We start from the raw sequence: 25033 nt of genomic DNA, 5'->3' as shown, positions 1-25033 counted from the left end.
TATGAAACAATTAGTACCACGTGAGCAATTTGTATATTAAACTTCTGCAAAAATAATCAACTCAAAAGCACTCTTCTGTTAAAAATGAGAATTATTTTCATGAGCGCAAAAGTTTCTATTTTTCAGCAAGATCAAATCAACTATCACCCAACATGATCCCAAAGGCTTTACTTGGCACTTAACTGAAACAAAAGCTATAAAACATGATTACTACAGTAGCCTAATCATGTGAACACACAAAAACAGTAGGTAAAATTGTTGGGTTGTCTCCCAACAAGCGCTTTTCTTTAATGCCTTTTAGCTAGGCATGATGATTTCAATGATGCTCGCATAAAAGATAAGAATTGAAACATAAAGAGAGCATCATGAAGCATATGACTAGCACATTTAATTCTAACCCACTTCCTATGAATAGGGATTTTGTGAGCAAACAACTTATGGGAACAAGAATCAACTAGCATAGGAAGGCAAAACATGCATAACTTCAAGATTTTCAACAGGAAACTTGATATTATTGCAATACCTACAAGCATATGTTCCTCTCTCATAATAATTTTCAGTAGCATCATGAATGAATTCAACAATATAGCTATCACATAAAGCATTCTTTTCATGATTCAGAAGCATAGAAATTTTATTACTCTCCACATAAGCAAATTTATTCTCATCAATAATTGTGGGAGCAAACTCAACAAAATAACTCTCATGTGTTGGAAATTAAAATCATGATGACAAGTTTCATGTTTATAATTATTCAATATAGCATACATGTCATCACCATAATCATCATATATAGGAACTTTGTTGTCATAATCAATTGCAACCTCCTCCAAAATAGTGGATTCATCATTAAATAAAGTCACGACCTCTCCAAATCCACTTTCATCATAAATAGGAGGCATGCAATCATCATAATCAAATGTCTCATCAAAACCTGGGGGACTAAAAATATCATATTCATCAAATATAGCATCCCAAGCTTATGGCTTTGCATATCATTAGCATCATGGATATTCAAAGAATTCATACTAACAACATTGCAATCATGCTCATCATTCAAATATTTTGTGTCAAACATTTTGTTGACTTCTTATTCTAACAATTGAACACAATTTTCCGAACCATCATTTTCAAGAAAGATATTATAAAGATGAACAATAATATGATGCAACCTCAATTCCTTTTTTTTGTAATTTTCTTTTATAAACCAAACTAGTGATAAACAAGAAACTGAAAGATTCGATTGCAAGATCTAAAGATATACCTTCAAGCACTCACCTCCCCGGCAACGGCGCCAGAAAAGAGCTTGATGTCTACTACACAACTTTATTCTTGTAGACTCGTGTTGGTCCTCCAAGCGCAGAGTTTTGTAGGACAGTAGCAATTTTCCCTCAAGTGGATGACCTAAGCTTTATCAATCCGTGGAGGTGTAGGATGAAGATGGTCTCTCTCAAACAACCCTGCAACCAAATACAAGAAATCTCTTGTGTCCCCAACACACCCAATACAATGGCAAATTGTATAGGTGCACTAGTTCAGCGAAGAGATAGTGATAATAGTGTAATATTGATGGTAGAAATATATTTTTATAATCTGAATAAATAAAAACAGCAAGGTAGCAAATAGTAAATGGGCACAAAAACGGTATTGCAATGCTTAAAAATGAGGCCTAGGGTCCGTACTTTCGCTAGTGCAACCTCTAAACAATGCTAATATAATTGGATCATATGACCACCCCTGAAAGTGCGATGAAGAATCACTCAAAGTTCCTATCTAGCGGCGAACATAAGAATAAATTGTTTGTAGGGTACGAAACCACCTCAAAGCTATTCTTTCCATTCGATCTATTCAAGAGTTTGTACTAAAATAACACAAAGCTATTCTTTCTGTTCGATCTATCCTAGAGTTCGTACAAAAATAACACCAAAGCAAAGTCATATTCATAATACTCAACCCAACACAAAGAACTTCAAAGAGTTCCCCAAGATTTCTACCGGAGAAACAATGAAAAGAACATGGATCAACCACTATGCATAGATTACTGCAATGTCAGCTGGGGAATCTGCGAGTTGAGTGCCAAAACATATATCAAGTGAATCAATATGATACCTCATTGTCACCATGAGTATTCAATTGCAAGACATATATCATGTGTTCTCAAATCCATAAAAGTATTCAATCCGATAACAATGAAAGCTCAAAGGGAAAAACTCAATTCATCACAACAAGATAGAGAGGGGAAACACCATATGATCCGACTATATTAACAAAGCCCGCGATACATCAAGATCGTGACATCTCAAGAACACGAGAGAGAGAGAGAGAGAGAGAGATTAAACACATAGCTACTGGTACAAACCCTCTGCCCCGAGGGTGGACTACTCCCTCCTCATCATGGTGGCCGCCGGGATGATGCAGATGGCCACCGGAGATGATTCCCCCCTCCGGCAGGGTGCCGAAAAGGGTCTAGATTTGTTTTCGGTGGCTACAGAGCCTTGCGGCGGAGGAACTTTTTATCTATGTTAACCCCGAAGGGTTTCGGAATATTTGGGAATTTATATTGCAAAGAAGGGGTGCGGGAGGCCACCGAGGTGGGCACAACCCACCTGGGCGCGCCTGGGGGCCCAGGCGCACCCTGGTGGGTTGTGCCTCCCTTGGGGAACCCCCAGGTGCTTCTTTCGCCCACTGTTGGTCTTTTGGTCCATAAAAAATCTTTGGGAAGTTTCGTTGCGTTTGGACTCCGTTTGGTATTGATTTCTTGTGATGTAAAAAACAAGCAAAAAATAGCAACTAGCACTGTGTCGATGGAAACGACACCTATGGAATCACTGTGATCCCTTCTACGGTTGGCGAGCGCGGGGTTGTGCAAAGAGCGGGTCTAGTAGTCAGCACAAAGATCGTTTACCCAGGTTCGGGCCGCGAGGATGCGTAATACACTAGTCCTGCTTTGGTGTATATTTGAGTGTTCTTGAGCTCTCGAACTAGCTGTGGTGCGTGTGTAGTCCAAAAGATCCGAATCCATCTCCAGTAAGCCTCGGGCCTCCTTTTATATTCAAAAGGGGTCGCCACAGTGGCACACAGGAGGTGGAAAGGTATACAGTGTACAAGCTTATCGCCTGTCATTACGGGACAAGGCGCATTAAATGCGCTCCTTAGGTGTCCCGTTGCTTTATTGGGGACGGCAACGAGGCCCGTCCCATCCGTCGCTGCTTCGCCTCGCTCCGACATGCGTCCAGGGCAACAAGGCATGCAGTGCCACGTAGGCTGGCTGGCTGCTGAGATGGCGTGGTGGTAGGGTCTTCACGAAGATCTGCATGCCACCACGCATGTGCTTGCTGAGTTGGCCTGGAGGCTGCACGTTGCCACGCAGGTGCCTGCCCACCTGGTTGGGCTGGCAGCTGTATGGGAATGGCGGTGGAGTCTTGGCAGACGTGGTTCTGGTTGTGGCCCCGCAGGCGTCCTCGGCAAGGGTCTTGCCGGGGCCCTAGCAAGGGTCTTGCCATGGCATCGCGGTCGTCCCCGGCAAGGATCTCACCGGTGGTCTCGTGGATTTCCTCGACAAAGATCTTGCCGAGGATCGTCGTCTTCTGGTCCTCATCTGATCTTGTGTGCTTATGATCTGCACAAAGATCTGCATGCCACCATGGAGGTGCCTCCCGAGCCTTGGTTCCAATGTGGTTGATGGTGTTGGAACGCATGGGCTCAAGGGTGGCGCACTCTACTGGCGTTGGGCAAGTAACCCCGGCAAGGGTCTTGCCAGGGGAGTCCACCTCGCCCTCTTGCTCTTTGTGTCTCTGGTATTCTTGTGCTCCCGCTTCCTCCCGTTGCCCTGCTAAGTGTGGCCACAGGTGCGGCTCTGACTGCCCGTGCACAAGTATAGGGGTAAAAAAGGAGAGCCCCTACTTTTGTACACCGACAACTGGGCACTGGGTCAATAGGTTAGTCCCAAAAAAAGATATAAAGTTGCTATAAAATGATTGTAAAACACCCAAGAATGATAAAATAACAGCATGAATACTTCATAAATTATAGATACGTTGGAGACGTATCAGGGCCGCTACAGTCTGCATCCCACGCCTTATCCTTCCTCCCGCACCCTTAGTCCTTCAGAGCTCCAGCGCCCTTTCTTCATGCTTCCATAGCCAATCCCACTTCACCTCCTTCGACCATGGCCGGATCTGGCGCCAATGGGAAGTGGGAGGCCTCCTCCGTCACCAACGAGGATATACTGAAGCTGAAGGAGGCTGGTTACTTGTTGGCCAGTGTTGCCCATCGAGCCCCCGAGGAGGGCCAGATCATCCCTACGCCCAAGCCGGGAGAAAGGGTAGTCTTTCTCCCCCATTTCCTTAGGGGGCTAGGATTTCCCCTACACCCTTTGTGCGGGGGCTAATGTTCTACTATGGGCTGGATTTCCATGATCTTGGCCCCAATTCCCTCATCCACATTTCGACCTTCATCGTCATCGTGAGGCGCTCCTCCGGGTCCAGCCACACTTCGGCTTGTGGCTGAAGGTGTTCAATGTGAAGCCCAAGGTTGTCGGTGGCGAGCACACGGACTGTGGAGGGGCCATGATCAGCAAGCTGACATGGGTCCAGTGGCTGGACGACCACTTCGTCGACACCGTCCGGATGTGGCAGAAGGGGTGGTTCTACATCACCGAGCCGAGGGAGGCCGCATGGGGAGCGGCCCCTACATTCTGATCCGAACCCCCCACCGGATTGGCCTCCAGGACCACCAAGAGTCCGGATTGGGGATGTGTTGCCGACACCAAAGCACTACAGAAGCGCGTCGACAGCATAATAGAGACCGGCGCAGAGGTGGTCGATGTGTTCCAGATCATGCTCCACCGTGGGATCCTCCCTTGCAAGGAGAGGGCTAAGCCCATGTGGGAGCATGAGCCCAAGGATCCGGCCACTGTGCGGCACCTCTTCGGCATGACTCCAGACAAGATATGGGGCCAACTGTTCTAGCCCCAGAAGGAGTGGCCGGCCAAGGGGAAGGAAATCGTTCTTGATGCCACAAATCCCCCAAGGGAGGTGAGTGGCATGTCTCTTCAAAGAGTGTCCGGATATTCACATTACGTGCGATTCGATCTAACCTTGTTACGTGGATTCTGCAGGGCTGGCTTGCCAAGGCCAAGAAGATCAACGACCCGGCGTCGCTGCCGGAGGGGCCCCGATCAGAGCAGCTGGAGAAGATGCTGGTCGTGGTGCCCTACAAGGCGCTCGCTAATAAGGGCAAGAAGCAAGAGTCACCGGAGGCTAGAGAGGGCCTCCACAGCGGGATCTGTCTGGGCAAACGGTCCGAAGATGCTGCGGCCTCATCCATACATGATGGGGGCAAGGAGGAGGACGAAGAGGAGAGTGCCTCTTCCCACTCCGAAAAGAGGCCAACGTCCGAGGATGCTGAGGAGGTCCAACCTTACCCGACCCTAAAGAGACAACACTCGCCTAAGCTGGTTATACCTGAGAGCTCGGGTGACGAGAACTCCGAGGCATCCGAGGAGCTCCCGAAGAAGGGAGCCAGGGTCAAGTCCCCTGCAAGTAGGTAAGGTGTCTGTATCTTCAGCTATTAAGATTTTAGTAGTTTGTTTTAGTTGAAGGTTAACCCCTCTGAATTGCAGTCCCCCACATGAGCGTCCCACCGAGCAAACCTCGGAAAGGACGTCTCACCCGCCAAGCTGGTGGACTATGGGTCTATGGCACACTCCGCGCCTCCTTTGGTCCCCAAAGAGGCTAAGGAGGTGCGGTCCCGAAGGAGTCCTCCTCCTCCAAACACAGAGAGGGAGGTAGATGCCGTAACGGCCGAGCTCAATGCCTCGGCCACCGAAGACCAGGAGGGAGCGTCCCTCCTGGCCGACGAGGAAAAAGAGTCTGGGCTATCCAGATCCCCACTGTCAACCGCCCCCGAGCCTCCGAGGCCCTCGACGACACAGGTTCCTCCCAGCAGGGAGGGGGGCGGGGGCCAACGCCAGCACCGAACACCTCTGCACGGGCGGTGGTGGGTTGGCCGGACACGCTGGAGGAGTTGGTGAGCAACCCCGTCATCATTGAAGGGCACCGCACCCTTATGGGTGTGGTTATACAGAGTGTTCGGTCCGTCCAATCCGGACTAAATGACGCTGTCCAAGGCCTTCTAACAGGCTTTGAGGTAAGTCAAGTAATGATCTTTTCCCATAAGGTGGTTATGATTGTTAGTTTAGGTAGGCCACATACATAGCAGCCCTCGAGACTCTGCTAGGACCTCGAAGAGACCTACAGAGGATCAAGTTCAGTAGGTGGATTAACAATGTCGACATTTCTGATGGTAACGCAGGCATCGTCCGTGGCTGTGGCTGCTAATGCCGGGGCGTTAGAAGAGATGGATAGGAAGCTCAAGCTTTCTGATCAAGAGCTGGACCTTGTCAACAAACGGCTTGACGAGGCGCAAGGTAAGCTCTATAATAAGATGTGTACTCGTAGGATAGTGACTGCCCAGACTATTTACTGATCCTTTATTGTGATGATCTTGCAGCTGCTACCGCCGAGGTCGAGGGCTTAAAGGAGGCCCTGAAGAAAGCTGAGGCCGAGGCGGCCGAGAAGAGGACAGCCACTGAGAAGGCGGTGCCTGAGCTTGAGCAGGCCAAGCGTGCTGCTAAGCAGCATGAGTCTCGGGCGACCGAGGTCCAAGGAGAGCTCCAGGATGCCGCTGAGAAGCTTGAGGACCTTGAGAAGGGCTGAGAGGAGCAATCCTCCCGTCTATCAAGGCAGAGAAGGAGCTCCAGGAGGCGAGGAGTGACGTCCGAGGTGTCTGGGAGGAGCTTCGACAAGCCGCGCAAATTGCCCATGGTAAGAAATATTTACAACAGAGTGTGTTCGGGGGCAACAGATTCGTCCTGCTGACGAGGGTCTGGCGCTCCGCAGGCGAATTCGCCGAACTCCCAAAGAATAAGGCGGCCGTAGTGAGGCACTATCCAACCTGCGAGGAGGACTCCACGCATCATCTCTTTTGGTCACAGATTCCGGACTCCGAGCGTCCTCCCCTCCTCATCGATTTAATGAAGCAACTGATGGAGATGCATCAAATGTCTGAGCTGGCCTTGAAGGAGCTCTGTGTTAGCCTGTGGCCGGCCGAGCCCATTCCAGACACCTACTTCGGCCTTGTGCGAAGGCTGCGGGAGGTGCCGCTCCGGATTGATGCCGTGAAGCGGTCGGCATGCCTTGAGGGGGCGAGGCTCGCGTTTGCGAAGACCATGGTTCATTGGCCAAGGATTAATCCAATGGAGATGGCCACTGGTCCTTCGTCCCAGGGGAAGGAGCATCGCAGCGCCGAGCAGTACTTCGCGCAGGTGATGACCGGAGGGCAGGCGTTAGAGGGCCAGTGTTCGAAAAATGTAATGCTTGAATAGTTGTATCAAGTTTGTACCAAGTGGGATGTATGATTTATTATGCGCCCGGTGAACTTATTTAATATTGTAGTGATTAAACTTTGACTCATCTGTGGCCGTATGTTTAGTTCTGAAAGCTACCAGTCGTCGGCTTCAGCTCCCAAGTGAATATCACGAAGGGTATTTTGTTTCTGCACTGTTACCCTTAGTCACCGTCTTGGTGCCCAGAGGCGGTAGTCCGGGGAAGAAACTAGGCGATCAGACTATTCAGCTTTACTGCTTTCACTTAGCCTTAGGAGCTTGAAGATGGGGACTAGGGACTAGCCCCTGGTGTATTTGTGATGTACTTGGGGGTCGAGGCCAGCCCTTTCCTATCACATGGTTTCTGTTAAGACAAACCCATCGTGTGACACGGCGAAATCGCCAACGATTTTTAGAGTCAAATCTCGTCAACGGATCGCGGACCCGTTCGCGCTTACTATGATGGCTAGTTTTCGACCTTTTCCTCCTGAGGTACTTGACCGAGCAAACCAGAAGTACAATCGCAGGGGTTCTCCCTTTGCCCTCTTAGCCGAACATGCGAAACATAAGGGGCAAGGACAGGAGCCGGGCAACCCAACTATTGAGCCTAGACATAGTTCAGAACATATGCAGATAGTGCAATATCCGAGACGCCGAACACCTAGCAAAAGGCGGTGCCGGATGATACGTCTCCAACATATCTATAATTTTTGATTGTTCCATGCTATTATATATTCTGTTTTGGATGTTTAATAGGCTTATTTATGCAACTTTATCTTATTTTTGGGATTAACCTATTAACCAGAGGCCCAGCCCAAATTGCTGTTTTTTGCCTATTTCAGTGTTACGCAGAAAAAGAATATCAAACGGAGTCCAAACGGAATGAAACCTTCGGGAACGTGATTTTTGGAACAAACGTGATCCAGAGGACTTGGAGTGGATGTCAAGCAACAGACGAGGTGACCACGAGGTAGGGGGGCGCGCCCACCCCCACCAGGCGCGCCCTCCACCCTCGTGGGCCCCTCATTGCTCCACCGACGTACTTCTTCCTCCTATATATACCCATATACCCTGGAAACATCATATACGGAGCAAAAACCCTATTTCCACCGCCGCAACATTCTGTACCCGTGAGATCCCATCTTGGGGCCTTTTACGGCGCTCTGCCGGAGGGGGCATTGATCACGGAGGGCTTCTACATCAACACCATAGCCTCTCCGATGATGTGTGAGTAGTTTACCTCAGACCTTCGGGTCCATAGTTATTAGCTAGATGGCTTCTTCTCTCTCTTTGGATCTCAATACAAAGTTCTCCTCGATCTTGTTGGAGATCTATTCGATGTAATCTTCTTTTGCGGTGTGTTTGTCGAGATCCAATGAATTGTGGGTTTATGATCAAGTTTATCTATGAACAATATTTGAATCTCCTCTGAATTCTTTTATGTATGATTGGTTATCTTGGCAAGTCTCTTCGAATTATCAGTTTGGTTTGGCATACTACATCGATCTTTCTTGCAATGGCAGATGCTTAGCTTTGGGTTCAATCTTACGGTGTCCTTTCATAGTGACAGCAGGGGCAGCAAGGCACATATTGTATTGTTGCCATCGAGGATAAAAAGATGGGGTTTATATCATATTGCATGAGTTTATCCCTCTACATCATGTCATCTTGCTTAAAGCATTACTCTGTTCTTATGAACTTAATACTCTAGATGCATGCTGGATAGCGGTCGATGTGTGGAGTAATAGTAGTAGATGCAGAATCGTTTCGGTCTACTTGTCACAGACGTGATGCCTATATACATGATCATACCTAGATAATATCATAACTATGCTCAATTCTATCAATTGCTCGACAGTAATTCGTTTACCCACCGTAATACTTATGCTCTTGAGAGAAGCCACTAGTGAAACCTATGCCCCCGGTCTATTTTCCATCATATTAGTCTTCCAACACTTAGTTATTTCTATCGCCGTTTATTTTACTTTGCATCTTTATTTCTCTTTATCATAAAAATACCAAAAATATTATCTTATCATATCTATCAGATCTCACTCTCGTAAGTGACCGTGAAGGGATTGACAACCCCTTAATCGCGTTGGTTGCGAGGTTCTAATTTGTTTGTGTAGGTGCATGTGACTCGAGCGTGGTCTCCTACTGGATTGATACCTTGGTTCTCAAAAACTGAGGGAAATACTTACGCTACTTTAGTGCATCACCCTTTCCTCTTCAAGGGAAAACCAACGTAGTGCTCAAGAGGTAGCAAGAAGGATTTCTGGCGCCGTTGCCGGGGAGTCTACGCACAAGTCAAGACATACCAAGTACCCAACACAAACTCTTACCCCTCGCATTACATTATTTGCCTTTTGCCTCTCGTTTTCCTCTCTCCGGCTTCACCTTTGCCGTTTTATTCGCCTTCTTTCGTTGCCTTCTTCTCGCCAGATCTATTGTTTGCTTTTGTTACCATGTGCCTTCTATTTGCTTGCATCTTTGCTTGCTAAAAGTCTATTATTATGGATCCTCATCCTCTTGCTAATATTTTTAAGAGATCCAATTATGATGAACCATTTTCTAGTGATTTGAGTGCACTAGATTATCTTTATGAGGTTTTGCTTCAAATTCGTGAATCTAAAAATTGTGATGAAGAAATTTATGAAGAGATTCACGATAGCTCCTTGAATAAAAAGCATGATTGCAATGATTTTACTATAAATTCTCTTGATGTCAATTGTGCTAATAATATGCAAAACCCTAAGCTTGGGGATGCTAGTTTTGCTATGTCTACTACTTGTTGCAGTGATCATGATTGGGGTGATTCTTCTTATGATCATGAAAATTTATTTAAGCCCCATGATGAATATGAGACTGATAATAGTGTTTGCAATAATATCAAAAATGGGTTTGGAAGAGTGTCAACTTTAGATCCCACATATTTGGAGAATGTTCAATCTTATGGTATTTTTGATAAAAGTGGGTTTGGAGAGGTCATGACTTTAGCTAATGTTAATCCCATTATTTTGGAAGAGTGTCAACTTTGCATACATGTGGATCGTGTTAAGCATATGTTTTGTGATAGCTATATTGTTGAATTTGCTTATGATCCTACATGTAATTATTATGAGAGAGGAAAATATGGTTGTAGAAATTTTCATGTTGCTAAATTACCTCTCGTTATGTTGAGATTGCTATTGTTTCTTTCCTCTTCCTTGCATATGCTAGTTTTTGCTTGCTATGATAATTTGTTTGCCTATAAGATGCCTATGCATAGGAAGTATGTTAGACTTAGATGTGTTAGTGACGTGTTTCATGATGCTCTCTTTGCGCTTCAATTCTTATCCTTCATGTGAGCATCATCAAAATTATCAATGCCTAGCTAGGGGCATTAAACGATAGCGCTTGTTGGGAGGCAACCCAATTTTATTTTAGTTTTCCTTTTTGCTTCTCTTTAGGAATAAATATTTGTTCTAGCCTCTGGTTAGATTTGTTTTTATGTTTTAATTATTGTTTGTGCCAAGTTAAACCTATAGGATTTTCTTGGATGATAGTTATTTGATCTTGCTGAAAATTCCAGAAACTTTCTGTTCATGAAAACAATTGTTAAAAATCACCAGAACGTGATAAAGTACTGATTATAATTGCAGTAGATCAATAAACAAATTATCTAGGTCGTCCTATTTTGGTAGATTTTTCTGAGTTCCAGAAGTTTCCGTTAGTTACAGATTAGTACAGACTGTTCTGTTTTTGACAGATTCTGTTTTCCGTGTGTTGTTTGCTTATTTTGATGACTCTATGGCTAGTAAAATAGTTTATAAACCATAGAGAAGTTGGAATACAGTAGGTCTAACACCAATATAAATAAAGAATGAGTTCAATACAGTACCTTGAAGTGGTGTTTTGTTTTCTTTCGCTAACGGAGCTCACGAGATTTTCTGTTAAGTTTTGTGTTGTGAAGTTTTCAAGTTTTGGGTAAAGATTTGATGGATTATGGAACAAGGAGCGGCAAGAGCCTAAGCTTGGGGATGCCCATGGCACCCCAAGGTAATCTAAGGACACCCAAAAGCCAAAGCTTGGGGATGCCCCGGAAGGCATCCCCTCTTTCGTCTTCGTCCATCGGTAACTTTACTTGGAGCTATATTTTTATTCACCACATGATAGGTGTTTTGCTTGAAGCGTCTTGTATCATTTGAGTCTTTGCTTTTTAGTTTACCACATCATCCTTGCTGTACACACCTTTTGAGAGAGACACACATGATTCAGAATTTATTAGAATACTCTATGTGCTTCACTTATATCTTTTGAGCTATATAGTTTTTGCTCTAGTGCTTCACTTATATCTTTTAGAGCATGGCGGTGGTTTTGTTTTATAGAAATTATTGTTCTCTCATGATTCACTTATATTATTTTGAGAGTCCTACAAAACAGCATGGTAATTTGCTTTAATTGTGAAATTAGTCCTAATATGCTAGGTATTCAAGATTAGTAAAAACTTTCTTATGAGTGTGTTGAATACTAAGAGAAGTTTGATGCTTGATGATTGTTTTGAGATATGGAGGTAGTGATATTAAAGTTTTGCTAGTTGAGTAGTTGTGAATTTGATAAATACTTGTGTTGAAGTTTGCAAATCCCGTAGCATGCACGTATGGTAAACGTTGTATAACAAATTTGAAACATGAGGTGTTCTTTGATTGTCCTCCTTATGAGTGGCGGTCGGGGACGAGCAATGGTCTCTTCCTACCAATCTATCCCCCTAGGAGCATGCGCGTAGTGCTTGGTTTTTGATGACTTGTAGATTTTTGCAATAAGTATGTGAGTTCTTTATGACTAATGTTGAGTCCATGGATTATACGCACTCTTACCCTTCCATCATTGCTAGCCTCTTCGGTACCGTGCTTTGCCCTTTCTCACCTTGAGAGTTGGTGAAAACTTCGCCGGTGCATCCAAACCCCGTGATAACATACGCTCTACCACACATAAGCCTCCTTATATCTTCCTCAAAACAGCCACCATACCTACCTATTATGGCATTTCCATAGCCATTCCGAGATATATTGACATGCAACTTTCCACCGTTGCGTTTATCATGACACGTTTCATCATTGTCATATTGCCTTGCATGATTATGTAGTTGACATCGTATTTGTGGCAAAGCCACCATGCATATTATTTCATACATGTCACTCTTGATTCATTGCCCTTCCTGGTACACCGCCGGAGGCATTCATATAGAGTCATATTTTTTTCTAGTATCGAGTTGTAATCATTGAGTTGTAAATAAATAGAAGTGTGATGATCATCATTCATAGAGCATTGTCCCAAAAAAAGAGAGAGAAAGGCCAAAAGAAAAAAAGAAAGGCCAAAAAAAAGAAAAGAAAATAAAGGGGCAATGCTACTATCTTTTTCCATACTTGTGCTTCAAAGTAGCACCATGATCCTTATGATAGATAGTCTCTTGTTTTGTCACTTTCATATACTAGTGGGAATTTTTTGTTATAGAACTTGGCTTGTATATTCCAACAATGGGCTTCCTCAAATGCCCTAGGTCTTCGTGAGCAAGCAAGTTGGATGCACACCCCCTTAGTTTCTTTTGTTGAGCTTTCATACATTTATAGCTCTAGTGCATCCGTTGCATGGCAATCCCTACTCCTCACATTAACATCAATTGATGGGCATCTCCATAGCCCGTTGATTAGCCGCGTTGATGTGAGACTTTCTCCTTTTTTGTCTTCTCCACATAACCCCCATCATTATATTCTATTCCACCCATAGTGCTATATCCATGGCTCACGCTCATGTATTGCGTGAAAGTTGAAAAAAGTTTGAGATTACTAAAGTATGAAACAATTGCTTGGCTTGTCATCGGGGTTGTGCATGATGAGAGCATTCTTGTGTGATGAAAATGGGGCATGACCAAACTATATGATTCTGTAGGGATGAACTTTCTTTGGCCATGTTATTTTGAGAAGACATAATTGCTTAGTTAGTATGCTTGAAGTATTATTACTTTTATGTCAATATTAAACTTTTATCTTGAATCTTTCGGATCTAAATATTCATACCACAATTAAGAGGGTTACATTGAAAATTATGCTAAGTAGCATTCCACATCAAAAATTCTGTTTTTATCATTTACCTACTCGAGGACGAGCAGGAATTAAGCTTGGGGATTCTCGATACGTCTCCAACGTATCTATAATTTTGATTGTTCCATGCTATTATATATTCTATTTTGGATGTTTAATGGGCTTATTTATGCACTTTTATATTATTTTTGGGACTAACCTATTAACCGGAGGCCCAACCCAAATTGCTGTTTTTTTTGCCTATTTCAGTGTTTTGCAGAAAAAGAATATCAAACGGAGTCCAAACGGAATGAAACCTTCGGGAACGTGATTTTCAGAACAAACATGATCCAGAGGACTTGGAGTGGATGTCAAGCAATAGACGAGGAGGCCACGAGATAGGGGGGCGCGCCCACCCCCACCAGGTGCGCCCTCCACCCTCGTGGGCCCCTCGTAGCTCCACCGACGTACTTCTTCCTCCTATATATACCCATATACCCTAGAAACATCATATACGGAGCAAAAACCCTATTTCCACCGCCGCAACCTTCTGTACCCGTGAGATCCCATCTTGGGGCCTTTTCCGGCGCTCCGCCGGACGGGGCATTGATCACGGAGGGCTTCTACATGAACACCATAGCCTGTCCGATGATGTGTGAGTAGTTTACCTCAGACCTTCGGGTCCATAGTTATTAGCTAGATGGCTTCTTCCCTCTCTTTGGATCTCAATACAAAGTTCTCGATCTTCTTGGAGATCTATTCAATGTAATCTTCTTTTGCGGTGTGTTTGTCGAGATCCGATGAATTGTGGGTTTATGATCAAGTTTATCTATGAACAATATTTGAATCTCCTCTGAATTCATTTATGTATGATTGGTTATCTTTGCAAGTCTCTTCGAATTATCAGTTTGGTTTGGCCTCCTAGATTGATCTTTCTTGCAATGGGAGAAGTGCTTAGCTTTGGGTTCAATCTTGCGGTGTCCTTTCCCAGTGACAGCAGGGGCAGCAAGGCACGTATTGTATTGTTGCCATCAAGGATAAAAAGATGGGGTTTATATCATATTGCATGAGTTTATCCCTCTACATCATGTCATCTTGCTTAAAGCATTACTCTGTTCTTATGAACTTAATACTCTAGATGCATGCTAGATAGCGGTCGATGTGTGGAGTTATAGTAGTAGATGCAGAATCATTTTGGTCTACTTGTCACGGACGTGATGCCTATATACATGATCATTTCTAGATATTCTCATAACTATGCTCAATTCTATCAATTGCTCGACAGTAATTCTTATGCTCTTGAGAGAAGCCACTAGTGAAACCTATGGCCACCGTAATTCTTATGCTCTTGAGAGAAGCCACTAGTGAAACCTATGGCCACCGTAATTCTTATGCTCTTGAGAGAAGCCACTAGTGAAACCTATGGCCCCGGTTCTATTTTCCATAATATTAATCTTCCAACACTTAGCTATTTCTATTACCGTTTATTTTACTTTGCATCTTTATTTCTCTGTATCATAAAAATACCAAAAATATTATCTTATCATATCTATCAGATCTCACTCTCGTAAGTGACCGTGAAGGGATTGACAACCCCTTTATCGCGTTGGTTGCGAGGTTCTTATTTGTTTGTGTAGGTGCGTGGGACTCGAGCCTGGTCTCCTACTGGATTGATACCTTGGTTCTCTAAAACTGAGGGAAATACTTACGCTACTTTACTGCATCACCCTTTCCTCTTCAAGGGAAAACCAACGCAGTGCCCAAAAGGTAGCACCGGACTTGAAGATATTGAGTTGATGTATAAATCGAACTCTTGACTAATTAGTATGCTTTCATGCCGGGCTGTTCGAAGAGCGAGGAGGGAAATCGGAAAGGTAATAAACAAGTCGCAGGATGCAGATATCCGAACACCATAAAGGGTATTTTATTATTTCTCGCAAGCTCAGGATGTCAGACAGTACAATTTGAACTACGTAGGCAGTAATTATAAGAGAAAAAAGAACAGTTTTATAGAGTAAAGGTTGACGCAGGGCCTTGATGCGTGAGTCAAAGACTTCACTGTGCCCTGCTGCACGTCTGTGCCTTTGCTTCTGATGGGTGGGGGTTGGGACCTTCAATGAGACCTTGATAGGCGAGGGCCCTGCCGATGGAGCTTTATGCTTGGGGTATCCGGAATTGGTCCCCGGGTCGTCCGAAGATGAGGTAGTTCCGAAGTTCGGTTAAACCGAACGTATGCTTCGGACTAACGTATGCCTTGGGGCTGCCCATGGTATTTTGAGTGCAAAATTTTGCTGACGAAGCACGTGGAGCATGAAGGCATGCCGTGGGGCGCGTGTCCCTATTTGCGGCGAACGCATGCAGGTTCCCATGACAGGGAACAGGTTTGGACCTGATTGCTATTGTCGCCGGCCTTTATGGCGAGTCGGCATCCGGACCTATGTGGGCTAGTGTTGTATTCGGCTGCTAGGGCCGCAATGTGCTCCTCAGTTAGAAGTGAGCGCTCTGTATTGCCGTTGATAGTTATGACACCTGAAGGGCCAGGCATCTTCAGCTTGAGGTACGCATAATGCGGGACGACATTGAATTTGGCGAACACAGTTCGACCAAGGAGGGTGTGATAGCCGCTGCGTAAAGGTGCAATATCAAAGATTAAGTCTTTGCTTCAGAAGTTATCCGCAGATCCGAACACTACCTCGAGCATCACGGTGCCCGTGCAGCGGGCCTCCACTCCCGGAATGACCCCCTTGAAGGTGGTGTTACTGGGTTTAACCCTTGATGGGTCGATCCCCATTTTCCTCATTGTATCTTCATATATCAGATTGAGGCTGCTCCCTCCGTCCATTAGGACTCTAGTGAGGTGGAATCAATCGATGATGTGGTCGAGCACTAGGGATGCGGACCCTCCATGGCGTATGCTGGTGGGATGATCCCTGTGATCGAACGTGGGTAAGCTGACCACGGATTGAATTTCGGCGCTACTAGTTCGACGGAGTATACATCCCGTAGTGCTCGCTTCCTCTGCTTCTTTGGTATGTGGGTTGCATAGATCATGTTTACCGTCTTAACCTCGGAAGGGAAGGGTTTCTGGCCTCAACTATTCGGCCTACGGGGCTCATCATTGTCCTCGCTTCGTGGGCTTTTGCCCGAGTCTTCGGTGATGAGCTTACCGGCCTGCTTTATCACCCAACAGTTATGGTTGGAGTGGTTGGCAGGCTTTTCGGAGGTGCCATGGATCTGACAAGGCCTGTCCAGGATTGTGTCCAGTCTAGATGGGCCATCCCCGTTTCCTTTAGGGGCTTTCTTTCAGGTTCCCGACTTCTAGTTTTGGAATCCGGCATTTACTCAGGTATCCTCACCCTCGCCGTCATTGTGGCGACGTTTATTCTTGCTACGTCAGGGATTTCCATTTCTGTCCCGAACCTCGGAGGTGCCGGGTGTGTCTGGGTTGGTGTTCTTGCGAGCAAGCCAACTGTCTTCGCCCGCGCAAAAGCGGATCATAAGGGAAGGAAGGGCTGCCATAGTTCTTGGTTTGTCCTGGTCGAGCTGCCGTACAAGCCATTCATCCATTACACTATGCTTAAAGGCGGCCAAGGCTTTGGCATCCGGATAGTCAACGATCTGATTTTTCTTGGTCACGAATCAGTTCCAAACTGTCGGGTAGACTCTCCGGGTTGTTGCGTGATGTGGTTTAGGTCGTCAGCATCCGGAGGTCAGACATAGGTGCCCTGAAAGTGTGCTCGAAAAGCATCCTCAAGCTCTTCCCAGCAACCTATAGAGTCTTCGGGAAGGCTGTTCAACCAGTGTCGAGCTGGGCCTTTATGCTTTAGCGGCAAATATTTAATGGTGTGGAGGTCATCTCCCCATGCCATGTGGATGTGGAGGAGGAAATCCTCTATCCATACGGCTGGATCTGTGGTTCCGTCGTAGGATTCGATGTTCACAGGCTTGAAGCCTTCCGGGAATTGATGTTGCATTACCCTCTCTGTGAAGCACAAGGGGTGTGCGGCGCCCCGAACTCGGGCTACGTCGCGTCAGAGATCTTTGGACCTCCTAATCTGCTGTTGTTCCCGGACTCCATTGTTTCGGTTTAACCGATCGTAGTATCCTTCCCGGTATGCAGGGAGGTCCTCACTGGGTCCATATATGGACCTGGTATGGCCTCCACGAGCATCTAGGTCGTGGCGGAGGTCGTACTCATAAGTTGGCCGCATTTGATCCTTGCCGTGATGACGAGGTGGGGCTGCTGGGTGTTCGGCCTCATCAGCTTCCCTGCTCGCCATCTAGGGGGGAGGTCCGGCTGTTTGGCATTTGTATACGTCGGGTGTGTTGGCTCTACAGCCTCGCCGTCGAACTGGGGCAATACCCTTCACTTGGGATAACACCTGGTTAGCTGATCGTGGCCGTACCCCTCTTCAGCAGCTAGGACTTTAGTCCATCTGTTCGTTGAGGGTGTCCTGTTCAGCCTTGATTTTGCGTTTTTGCTTCTTTAGGTTGCGGGCGGTGGCTAAACGCCTCCGCTTGAACCGTTCTTGCTCCAGAGGGTCTTCGGGGATGATAAAATTGTCCTCCCTGAGACTGGCCTCCTCTTCAGAGAGTGGGAGATAGTTTCTATCCTCGGAGTCTTCATGGCCTTTCGGATTGAGCGGGTCCTCCTGATCTGCGGGGTCATCCTGATGATGCTCGTTGGCTGCGTCTCCGACGAGGTCATCTGTATTATTTATGGTGTCGTTCTCCGCCAAGTCTACATTGCTTACGTGGCTTCGGCGTGGTTTTGATCAACGGCGCCGTTGCCATCCTTTGGGGTGTCCGCCATGTAAATGTCATAGGTGGCCGACTAGCGGCCTGTGAAGGGGGGACCAACCTCAGTATTAGTCGTGGCCACGTCCTCCTTGTCCATGTATTCGGCATTCTCCGAATTATAATCTAACATATTGGTTAAATCATCAATAGTTCCTACCAAATGGGTGGTGGGCGGGTGGAAAAATTCCATGTCGAACGCCTCGAAGGGTCGACAGTTGAAGGCGGGGGTCAGGTTCTCCTGGGTAGTCATATTTTGGATTCGGTCTAGCGCCTCTTTCAACATATCGAGGGTTGCCGGACTTGAGGGTTCTAGACCATATTTTGAGGTAATGGAGCGGGGGTCGATCTGTGACTCAACCGATCCTTGGTCCTGGACGAACCTATTTTCAGGATTCGTGACCGAACCCTCGAGGGGCACCGGATTGTCCTCGGAAACTGAGGGTGTGCTTTGACCCTCCCATGCACCATCCACGCCGATGTTTGGGGTCAGGTCGTTTTGGGTCGGGGTGAACCCTGACCGCTATTCGCCGACTTAGGGTGCGGGCTCGAGGCCAGCAAAGTGTTGTGGGGGAGGAGCTCGGGCGAAATCGAATCTTGGCCTCCGACCTCTAGTTCTACCTCGAGGGCCGGAGATAAATCCTCCGCTGATGTGAGTTTGGTTGACGATGGGGTAAGGGCCCCTCTCTCAGGGAGTCCCTCCTGGATCGAAGCCGTTTGGTTGACTAGGGCCGATTCACAGATCGGATCGGAGGTGTACGTCAAAGCAGGCGCAGCAGGGCCTACGGCGGTGGTGAATTCGATGAAAACCAAATCACCCCGCGCGTCAGTGACGTACTCCAGATTGCCGAATCGAATCTGGTGTTCGGGAGTGAAGTTGTCGAACTGGTCAAGAAGGCCAGTCGAATCAGCGTGCAACACGATGGTGCCAAAAGTGAAGAGTTGTCCAAGGACGAAGAGATCCATGGGACTGGTGTCCTCTCCAAGGACTAAGCGAGCCATCGATCCTTCCGGTGATCCAACAACGGAACTATTGAAAGCACCAATGTCGGTGTCAAGACCAGCAGACCTCAGGGTAGGGGGTCCCGAGGTATGGATCTAGGGTCGATGGGTAACAAGGGACGACGAACATAGTGTGTTACCCTGGTTCAGGCCCTCTCGAAGAGGTAAAACCCTGTGTGCACCTTGATTGTATTGATTGCATAATGTGGTTTACAGAGTAGATCTACCTCGAGATTAGCTTGAGCTAAACCCTAGGCTATTGGGGATGAAGATGGCCCTCTCCCTAATGACTACAACCCTCGCTTTATATAGACATTGATAGGGTTAGGGTTACTCAATATAGATTACAATTAGGAATCAAAGAGTTCCTTCTTGACTTGGAGGGCACACCACGACTTCATAGATCTCCTGTCATAGTACGGCTCCACCAGTACGGCCCATGCACGATGGGTCGTCGCCCCGAGGACCCCTTAGTCCACGACTCCCTCAATAACCATGAACATAAATATCGAGGAGGCTATGTTTATTTTGTTTCAACTACATGCGTGAACATGTGCCAAGTCAAGCCACTCGAATCATTCAAAGGAGGATACCATCCTATCATACTACATCATAACCATTTTAATTTGCATGTTGGCACTCAAGACAAACCATTATAAACTCCTAGCTAATTAAGCATGGCATGGGTAACTATAATCTCTAATTGTCATTGCAAACATGTTTCATTCATAATGGGCTGAATCAAGAACGATGAACTAATCATATTTATAAAAACAAAATAGGTCAAGTTATACCAGCTTTTCCTCATCTCAATCATTTCATCATATGTCGTCATTATTGCCTTTCACTTGCATGACCGAATGATGTGAAGAATAATAAGAGTGCATGTGCATTGGACTAAGCTGGAATTTGCAAACATTTATTCGAAGGAGAAGACAAGGTTATATGGGCTCTCTCTTATATCAAGAATAATGCATATGAGAGCCACTCAACATTTTCATCGTGGTCTTCTCCTCTCGACCCAAAGAAAAGAAAAGGAATCTCAAAGAAACACACTGAAATATTTTTGGAGTTTTTGTTTTTCTAAAGAAAGTAAAAACAAGAACGAGAAAAACTATTTACACGGGAAAGCTCCCAACAAGTAAAAGAAGAACAAAAAATCTTTTTGGGTTTTGTTTTTATACTACAACTAAATTAAACTAGAAAGAAAAACTAAAAAGAAGAGAGAACTAATTTTTTTGGATTTTCGCAAAGTTTTTCAAACACACAAGAAGAAAGCAAGAAAAAGAAATAAACTAGCATGCGTAATACAATGAAAAAGTATGAACACCGACAACTGAAATGAATGTGTGAACATGAATGTAATGTCGGTGAGAAATACATACTCCCCCAAGCTTAGGCTTTTGGCCTAAGTTGTTCTATGCCCATGGATCAAAGTAGCCCTCTCCTGGGTACTGAGGAGGATCCTGAGGGTTCCACTGGTTAGTGATCTCCTGTGGCTCCCACTGATAAATAGACTCCTCATACGGATCATCTAAAGGTTCTGGCTCAGGAACTGGGGATCACATCCGCTCCCAGTATGCATAAATGTCCTCGGGCATGATGAGGTACCTGCCTGAATGAATATCGAACAAAGAAGGTGCATGCAAAATAATAATCTGACAAGTACCCTGACTGAACACTAGGTTATAGAGGAGCCTCTTGTCATCATGTTTGGAAATAAAATCATGTGCTACCATACTATCATAGTCTAAATATCTAGTTGGTAGCAGCATTTCTTCCCTTTCATCTAGCCTAATGGGTATCTCAAAATGTTTAGCAAGGCGAGAGGCATAAATACCTCCGAAGATAGGACCCCTCAAACGGTTTAAACTCAACCGTCGAGCACCATAGCACCCAAACTAAAAGTTCTATCACGGAGTAAAACATGGCGCAAAATCACAAGGTCAGGGGCGCTAAGGCCTCCACTCTCCCCCCGACCAATCAAACATCTCCCCGCAAATAATGAATAATAACGTAAAACAAAAAATGTAAGCTAGCCACTCTCGCTTCCGACACCCCTCTCTCTTCCCCTATGTCAACTTCATCAATAAAATCTCCCACATCTCTAGGACGTGGTTCACTGACGCTGCTCTCATTAGGTAATTTGCAAACATTGCAAAAATTATAGAGTCATTTTCTTAGGCACATCATATAAGTGTAATTCTACCATAGGAGGATCTTCCCTATAATGAAAGTGAAAATTTGGCACAAAGGTATTAGTGAGTAGGAGGTATTGGTCACACTTATCGAGGACACTACAGGAATCATGCACTTTGCCGTCTGCCATGGCGGACGGCAAAGACATACCTAGCGGACAGCAAAGAAATGGTTTTTGCCGTCAGCCGGCTGACGGCAAAGGTTCTGGACGGCACACGTGGCAGCTTATGGCCGTTAGGGGGCTAACGGTGCGCTTTGCCCTCCGCTGGCAGACGGCAAAGACCATGGCACCTTTGCCGTCAGCCAGCGGATGGCAAAGTAACCAAATAGGCCAGCCCCCCAGGTTGTACAGGTGGCATCTTTGCCGTTTGCTGGCTTATGGCAAATCTCTTTGCCATCTGCCAGCGGACGACAAAGATCCTGTTTAGCCCCTGTTTTTTTGTTTTTTCTTAAATTCATTCAATTTGAACACACAAGTTTCAACACATAAATTTCAACACACAAATTTCACAGAAGACATATCCAACACACAAGTTTCATCATATATACATACATAACCAACACATAGTTCCATCCATACATATTAGAAAAGTTTCACATTGTTCATCCAACACAGTTATCCATCCATCCATATAACAAGTTCCATCCATGCAAGTTCATCGATACAAAATAAAAGTAGAAAGGGAAAAGAAGCACTCCATCCATGCAAGCTTCCGTGAATTAAATAAAATCTGCAAAATGGGAAACAAGAAAGTTAGAACAAGAAGACGAAAATGAAGAAGAAGAAGAAGAAGACTAGAAGAAGAAGAAGAAGACTAGAAGAAGAAGTAAGCATACTTAGATAAAATGGAGCTAACCTAGCTAATTATGTCTTTTTTGAGTGAACTAAGCATATTATGCCATTTTTTATATAAAGCAGCTAAGTATAGGTCTTTATTGAGCTAACCTAGGTAACTAAGCATATTAGAGCTAACTTAGAGATAACTTAGGTCATTTTGGAGAAGAAGAAGAGGAAGAAGAAGAAGACTAGAAGAAGAAGAAGAAGAAGACTAGAAGAAGAAGAAGGTTTTACCCTTTTCCTTCTCATTCTTCTTCTTTTATTCTTTATTTTTCTTATCTTTCTTCTTCTATGCTTTCCTTTTCTCCTCATCCTTGTTTTTCCTCTTCTTATTCCTTATTTGTGTTATTTTAGAGCTTATATAGGTAATTATGCCAATTTATAGCTAACTAAGCTTATTATGTCAATTTGGAGGAAAATAAGGTAAGTATAGGTCATTTTTGTGCTAACATAAGTAATTTTGGAGCTAACCTAGCTTAAATGGATCATATTGGAGCTAACCTAGGTAAACTCGGTCAATTTGGAGCTAAACTAGGTAAACTTGGTCATTTTGGAGCTAACCTAGCTAAAATGGATCATATTGGAGCTAACCTAGGTAAACTTGGTCATTTTGGAGCTAACCTATGTAAAATGGATCATATTGGAGCTAACCTAGGTTAAATGGGTCATTTTGGAGCTAACTTAACTAATTATGTCATTATTGAGCAAACCTAGGAAACTAAGCATATTAGAGATAACTTGAAATATTAGAGCTAACTTATGTCGTTTCGGAGGAAACAAAGCTAAGTATATATAGATCATTTTGGAGATCTGACATACCTGACATAGTTCACTCCTTCTTCTTCTCCTCTCCTTCCTCATCCTGATGCGCCAAGAGCGGCGAGGCGGTGGAGGCAGTGGGATGTAGTCTTCTACCACAATTGGCATGGTCATTTCGCCCGGCTGTGGGATCGCCGGCGCCACCACCATCGCGAGGTCATTGTCAGGCACCACCACCATCGCAAGGCCATCTTCAGGCAGCACCATCGCTAGGTCATCCTCAGCCACCACCATCTCTTGCCCATCGCCGGCCACCACCATCGCTAGGTCATCCTCAGCCACCACCATCTATTGCCCATCGTCAGACTACACCTCCTCATGCCCACTCTACTCCTCTTCTTCCCCACTCCATTCCGGATCATCCTCGCTGCTGCTTTTGCTGCAACCAGAGTCACTGCTGCTTTGGCTGTAGCTAGAGTTGCTGTTGCTGCTCCCATTGCCTGACGAAATACAACAATGACCGTTAACAATCGATGAGAGACAAAGCCAAATGTAGAGTAAGAAGAGGCAGAACGTATTGGCATCATCGTCGTCCTGGTAGCGCATGCGACACATAGTCGTGTTGAACACCTTCACGGTGAGCATGGTGTCACCGTCGTACCTGGAGAGAAGGAAGTACCCGTGCCGCAGGTCGTAGGCATGGTAGAACTGCTCCCAGCCACGACACATGTACATGTGGCCGTACCTGATCACCAACTCCATGTCCCAATGCCTGCGAAGCCCGCTGCTGACCTATCGCAGCTTCACATTCTTTGGCCGATGGCCGTCCAGCATCTTCATAAAATTGTCAGGCAGCCTCTGCAGTTTGGGACAAGGAGTGATGTAGCAAACAACACAGTTATAATAATGATATGGGTGAAGGGGAGATCTCGCCTTTTATATACCTTCCTCCTGGAGGAAGTCCCAAGTATGATACTGAAGAACTCGAAAGAATCCAACTCGTACTCCGGTGTGGCAGAGCGGAGCCTGCGCTGGCGGCTTCCCCCCATCTCTAATAAACAACACAAGATTTATTAGTAGCAATTGTCGTCATCCCATGCCTTCACACGGGCCAGACACAAAAATGTTGACTTTAGTTGAATTTCATATAATAACTAATTTAACTTCTTTCGGTCAGCAACCTAGGCAACCAGCAGTATAAAAACATTCAACTAAAGAAAAGAAAGAAACTAGGAGTGTTGGTTGAGAGATCCCAGTACAAAAATGAGTTACCAAAATGAAAGGAAAGCAAAAACAGGGTGCCAGTGTTTTCGGTCAGTCATCTCAACCAAGATGATTTGCTTTGAGATCATGAGAACAACCATGGTATGAGGATCTAAGAGTGGTGGAGATTGACTGTAATAATAAAGCATGGTTTCTTGAGGGCCATGAAAATAAGAACAACATATACACGACTATGCCCGGTGTACTGTATTCACCCTGAACGAGACCATAACTCTTAACAGCTAAAAAAACTTGACATGGAAATATACTCTGAAATATTGAAACAAGTCTGAAACTACTCTGAAATTGTTAATTTCTGAACCTATATGACAGCCACCTGATCTTCTGTGTTTCTCGCACTTATTACTACCGATGCGGATCTACAACTACAATCAAGAGGGAGCATTCAATCTAAACCAAAAACATAGGGCAGGCCTTTTGATTGTGCTGTCATTTTTGCATCATGGGCAGACAGTACCAGGCAAATCAAAACTAACTAGAACTGTACATATGAACATAACACAAAGATCATAACAGATTTTTTACCCTAGGCAGAGGCAGTGACAAATCAAGGCATCAAAAGTGCAATTGGGGCACCATGAAGACCGGGCACACTTACTTGCGGGCGAGGAGCGGTTGAGGTCGGGGTCGCCGGGGCGGCGCGGCGACGGGGTTGGCGCGGGGCGAAGAGGGGGTCGCTGGGGCGGCGCGACGATGCGGGTGGCGTGG

The sequence above is a fragment of the Triticum aestivum genome, chromosome 1D, assembly GCF_018294505.1.
Source record: "Triticum aestivum cultivar Chinese Spring chromosome 1D, IWGSC CS RefSeq v2.1, whole genome shotgun sequence".
NCBI lineage: Eukaryota > Viridiplantae > Streptophyta > Magnoliopsida > Poales > Poaceae > Triticum > Triticum aestivum.
Note: the sequence above shows the minus strand (reverse complement) of the source record.